This window comes from Sinocyclocheilus grahami, unplaced genomic scaffold, assembly GCF_001515645.1.
Source record: "Sinocyclocheilus grahami isolate Dianchi unplaced genomic scaffold, SAMN03320097.WGS_v1.1 scaffold1385.1, whole genome shotgun sequence".
Classification (NCBI taxonomy): Eukaryota; Metazoa; Chordata; class Actinopteri; order Cypriniformes; family Cyprinidae; genus Sinocyclocheilus; species Sinocyclocheilus grahami.
In genome coordinates this window covers 125,243-131,242 of record NW_015506564.1, presented here as the reverse complement: position 1 = coordinate 131,242, position 6,000 = coordinate 125,243, and the positions used below count along the sequence as shown (strand labels likewise).

General features: G+C 41.8%; 1 protein-coding gene across 1 annotated transcript in view; it reads left to right on the top strand.

The window, feature by feature from the left end:
* LOC107569835 (spermatogenesis-associated protein 4-like) overlaps positions 1-3,708 on the top strand; it is a 16,421-nt gene extending 12,713 nt beyond the window's left edge. The window contains exon 6 of the mRNA XM_016255989.1: positions 3,697-3,708. The gene's annotated coding sequence lies outside the window, so the exon portion shown is untranslated. The remainder of the gene's footprint in view (positions 1-3,696) is intronic.
* The last annotated feature ends 2,292 nt before the right edge of the window (positions 3,709-6,000 follow it).

The window sequence follows — 6,000 nt, the reverse complement described above, 5'->3', positions numbered from 1 at the left end:
GTGACTTTCGTCGCCCTAAGCGCGAGGTCCGTCGCCGTGCGCAGTTCCTGCAGCACACCTGGGTCAGCACCATCCTCGTGCAACTGCTTCAACGCCTTGGCCTGGTGGACTTGCAGGAGGGCCATGGCATGCAGGGCGCAAGCGGCCTGTCCAGCATCACTGTAAGCCTTAGCTGTCAGCATGGACGAGAACTTACAGGCCCTGGACGGAAGGCGTGGACTACCTCTCCAGACGGCGGCGCTTTGCGGGCAGAGCTGCATAGCAATAGCGCGCTCGACTGGGAGTATGTCCACATACCCTTGGGCCGCCCCACCGTCGAGGGTGGTGAGGACGGAGGAGGCACCAAGTCTGTTTCGGGCAGAAAAAGGTGCCTTCCAAGACTTAGTAACCTCCTCATGCACTTCCGGGAAGAATGGAACCGGAGGCGGCTGCCGATGCCCGGCCTGCGCCCCCAGGAACCAATCATCCAGCCTCGAGCATTCGGGAGAAGGAGGAGACCTCCAGTGCAGCCCGACACTCTCGGCAGCCCGGGAAAGCATAGTGGTCATCTCTGGATCTGACTCGGGCAATGCCACTCTTCCTGACGGAGGCAGTGCAGCCGAATCCTCATCTCCAGAGCCTAGCTCACCCTCCGATGCAGCGATCGACATCCTGTCATCCGTCTGTGCTCTTGTAGGGTTTTTTATTAGCTCTAAAAAGGGAAATATTTATGACTAACTATAACTGGTTATGATCAATAATAAATATTTAGATTATATCTTCGAATTAACTGTAGCAGAATCAATATTACAATTATTTGATCTGTCCGTCCACCGAGCAGACAATATAATCATTTATCGATTCAAGGAACTATTATTTTCCTGGCCGAGGAAGAATAAACTGTCCTTCTTTGTGCAGTGCTAGCAGTAATTTAGCAAAATGTAGCAAGGGTTCACACATTCATTGACTTCGAATTGTGAGCAGCAAACAGAGACAATCCATTGTGAATATAAGGGATTTAATAAATGAAACTACATCTAACATAACTAAGCAAAACACTTCTATATACACAGAATGAAACAAAGTAAGGAAAAGAGAGAGAATAGAAAAAGAATGGCAGTATTTCACATCACTTAACCACAACCTTTGAAAATCATCAAAGAATCCAAAAATCACCTTAAAAAGGGGCTGAAACTTAAACACGCATCTAAATAATTTTAAGCGGTTACTTGCATTGGTTTCGATTGCTGACAAAGAATCCTGATGCGGTAGACACAGGAGGTCTTTTGATGAGTTCGTGAGGAGTCAGCTGGAAGTTTTTACTTCTGGTTCTTCTGATGAAGGAAAAGTCCACAGCGACTAACGTTACTTGAAGATAAAAACTGCCGGAAAATAAAACTCAAGAGGAAGATCTTGAGAGTCTTGGAAAGGTGTTGTCTCAAACGAAGAGGGTTTCTGAGCAAAGATTATTTCGGGCTAATCGCTTTTGAGAGTTCCTACCCACACCCACCTTTTGGGTGGAATGGCCAATCAGAGGCCTGAATTTTGAGCGGGAGAAGTTTCCTTTGTTTACCTTTATGGCCCATTTGCATGTTTTATGGCCGGTCTGGAATTGCTGCCGTTTTAACCCAAAATATAGTATAAATCGTATGATGCGTTTCACAATCACATACTGTACATCATTGTTTGAGGAATAAAAAGTAGATAATATTGATACCAAGAAACAAACATTTAGAATAGATTAAACCAAATATACATACATACACCTGAAGATCAGTGTTTAGGGCTTTAACTAATACAAATAACGAGTGGTAACTCAGCTAATCTAATAGGGAAACGTACAAACAACACATGCAATATACCAGATATATTTGTAGAGTATAATAGAGTAACGGTCTTTATGTGTTTGTGTGTGTGTGTGTTTGTTAGTTTGCTTGGCCAGTCAGGCCCATCGGGGTCATTTACAGCTCTTTGGACAGTGTTTGAAGTCAGATGGGGGAGATGATAGTGGGGGGGGGACTGGTTAGAATCTCCTTGATGGCGAGGAACCATTTGGCAATTTAAACCCTCATACAAACGTAAAGTCTCTGACCAGAACTGTAATTTATATGCAAATGTCAAAAGCTAAAAGGGTCTCTTAAGCCATAAAAACCCAAAGATCATGCATGATTCTACGCAGACGCTACACTCCGCACAAGATGCTGGACCCCGCCCTGTCCGAGGACCCAGCACACTCGTCCGGGAACACCAGATGGTGCGACATGCCAGAGAAATGAGAGGCCCGCGGAGACATACTCGACGGGGAAGCTCTCACCGTGATCCTCAGGTCTCCCTGACCATGAACCGAAGTAGTCCTCCGAGAACCGGAGGAGCTAGAGCGGGGCATGGCAAGGGGGATACCCCCCCCGTTTAATGAGGAGGTATCTAGACCGCAACGTCGCGATGGTCATGTTCCCGCACTGAGAACATGACTCATCCATGAGCGTTGCTTCAGCGTGCTGTAAGCCCAGGCACGAGACTCAGCGATCATGACCATCAGATGAAGCCAGGAAGCGACCACATCCAGAAACGCACGAGCGGGAAGCCATCTTTAAAAAGATGCCCGTCGCTCGTGAAGCTCTTTTAGAAATTGCTCTTTTTTTGAAAGGAAAAACATTCTTTTAGAGAGAGCGCTGAAACGCCCAGGGGAGGTCGCGGCGAGACCGCAGAATGGAAGCTGCAGCCCTGCCGATTTCTAGCAGCCTGGATGGCAACCCCCGCTGACACGCCGTGACACCAATACCAGCTGTTTTCTGCAAACACTCACGGAGATTCGTCTTGAAAGGCTCGGCTCTGAAGCGAAAAGCTGATGTGAGTTTGCACGTGCTCTCCTTTTATACCCGCGCTGCGGGGCGGGGTGCGCGTGGCGAAACACGCACGCCAACTGTCATTGGCTTGTTTAGTTAACACTTGAAGGTGATTGGGCTCTCGGGCGAGATCCCAATTCGTCAGTCACGACTGACGTAACGTCGAACGTGACTGACTGAAAGGGAACTAAAACTATTAAATATTGATTTTAATTAAAATAAAAGCTAAAAACTAAATGAAATATAAATACTAGATAAAAACTTAAAAACGTAAACAAAAAATAGAAATGTTACCTTGACAGCTAACTGAAATTAAAATAACTTTAAAGACTGGAATACACTACATGACTTTTAAAATCTTTGCAGATTTTAAAACATTAGGCATCATATACTTGCCGATTGAGGATCCCAAACTACCAGAACTACACAGAAACACGTGCCCTGTTGCTAGGAGACATGTGACAAATAAAAACAAAAGTGTTTTAAAATCGCCTCAAAACATCAAACATGTTCAATATCCTCCAACTAGATGATATCATAGTTTGAAGCAAAAAAAGATCTGTTTTTGCAACTGGTGTCAACTTCTCCAGACTGTAAATGCAAAAATCTGGGCAAAATACCTGAACTGAAAAATAAATTAAAGCTAAATAGTAAGTAAGTAAATAAATAAATAAATGACAAGCACATAAAAATACTCAAAATTAAATTAGAATTCAAATAAAAACTAAAAATTAAAAAAATATTAATAAATACTATAATTCTACATAATTAATACTAAAATAACACTGTTGGCCAACACTTCACAAGTGTATAGTATTATTAATGTTTAACTGTATTGTATTTAGGGAATGTTTGTCTTCTTGATGTGCAGGTTCAGTGGCATGTGGCATCAGAGGCAAATGCACTGTGGATATTGGAGGCAAATTATGAGACTTTTTAAGCTAGATGTCTAACAAAGGTCTTCAAAGCACATTTCAAAATGCGGCCCTAGACATTTGAGCAGATTTATTCGCATAATAAATTAAAAAAAGAATCTAACAAGAATACACATCAGTGTGCAGGTTGCTTTTGTTGTCTGTGTTTGAATAGAAAACAGACTCAAAAAATAAATGTGTTTATTAGCTCCTAAAGGATTGTTGTTTAGATTGCAATTGGATTTGAATTCCCTACATTGGAACAGCTTCACCATACAGGTCAACAAATCTATTTAAATGAAATTCATAAAAAAAAACAGAATGGAAAACCATGTGTGACAAGGTTAGAACACCCTTACTATTAACATAGGAATTAAGAGGGTAAGTAACAGTCAGACACTGCTAATGAAATGCCTTTGATTATCAGCAAGTGTGAGCACCTCCATAATTCAATTCAATTCAAGTTTATTTGTATAGCGCTTTTCACGATACAAATCTTTGAAAAAGCAACTTTACAGAAAATTAAGTTTCTACAATATTTAGTGGTAAATAAAAGCAGAAGTTTTGGCAGTTTGCTGGACTGGATCCTTCAGGTGTGTGTTAACATAATGCCAAAGAGGAAAGACATCAGCAATGATCTTAGAGAAGCAATTGTTGCTGCTATCAATCTGGGAAGAGTAATACGGCCATTTCCAAATAATTTGAAGTCCATCATTCCTCCACAGTGAGGAAGTTTATTCACAAATGGAAGACATTCAAAACAGACACCAATCCTCCCAGAAATGGATGTCCCAGCAAATTCACCCCAAGATCATACCGTGTAACGCTCAGAGAAATGGCAGACAACCCAAGAACTTCACCGCTGACTCTACAGGCCTCAGTTAACATGTTAAATGATAAAGTTCATGACAGTACAATTAGACAAATATGGGACAAGTATGGCATGTTTGGAAGTGTTGCCAGAAGAAAGCCTCTTCTCTCTAAAAAGAACATGGCGGGATAGCATCTGAGTTGCATCTGAACAAACCATAAGACTTCTGCAACAACACTCTTTGAACAGAAGAGACCAAAGTGGAAATGTTTGGCCATAATGCACAGTGCCATGTTTGGTGAAAACCTAAAGAGCATATCAGCACAAACACCTCATACCAAAAGTCACAAATACTGGTGGAGGGCTGATGATTTTGGGCTTGTTTTGTAGCCACAGGACCTGGGCACCTCAGTCACTGAACTGACCATGAACTATTCTAGAGTCAAATTTGAGGCCATCCGTCCATCAGCTAAAGTTGGGCCACAATTGGATCATGCATAAGGAGAATGATCCCAAGCACACCAGCAAACAGAGCAGCTGAAAAAAACTAATCAAGAGGTTACAGCAGCCCAGTCAAAGTCCAGACCTCATCCTGACTGAAATGCTGTGGCGAGAGCTGTGCATAAACAAATGCCCACAAAACTCAATAAACTGGAGCAACGTTGTAAAGAAGAGTGGGCCAAAATTCCTCCAGAACGATGTGAGAGACTGATAAAATCATACAGAAAATTATTACTTAAAGTTATCGCTGCTAAAAGTGAATCTACAGGCAACTGAATCATAGGGTGTCCTAAGTTTGTCACACATGGCTTTTCCATTTTGGCTTTATTTTGTTAAATAAATAATGACATGGTGTGATATGTCATGTGTTGTTGTTCATCTGAGGTTTTATTTTCCAATTTTTAAGACCTGCCAAGGACTAGATACTTTTTTTTTATTATGTCCTGATACAGAAATCATGGAATTCGATAGGGTGTTCTAACATTTTCACATGACTCTATCTATCTATCTATCTATTGTAAACATTTTAATTCTGCTTTCATCCATAGTTCTTACCAAATGTGTGATGATATTTGAATCCGTTTCTAAAAAATACTTTTTCTCCTCCTTATGATTTGATGTTTATATGGCTTTTTTATAGTACAGCTTGGGTCTTGTTGTATAAAAACTGCAGTCTGGACATTTTCCTCAAAATCTCCATGGACAAAAAATAAATAAATCATGTAGGTTTGGAACTGTTGCGACACATCAGAAGGGTTTAGATCCATTCGCAGCTTTATTGGGATAGTCAGACAATACAGAGGTCGAATACCGGTAAGACAATACAGCAGAGGCTAGGCAAGAGACAGAGTCGTGACACAGGCGAGAGATCAGGGCAGGCAGCTAGCAAACACAGTCCAGGAGAACAATCCGAGTAGGGGCAGGCAGAGAACAATCAGGAGATCAGGAA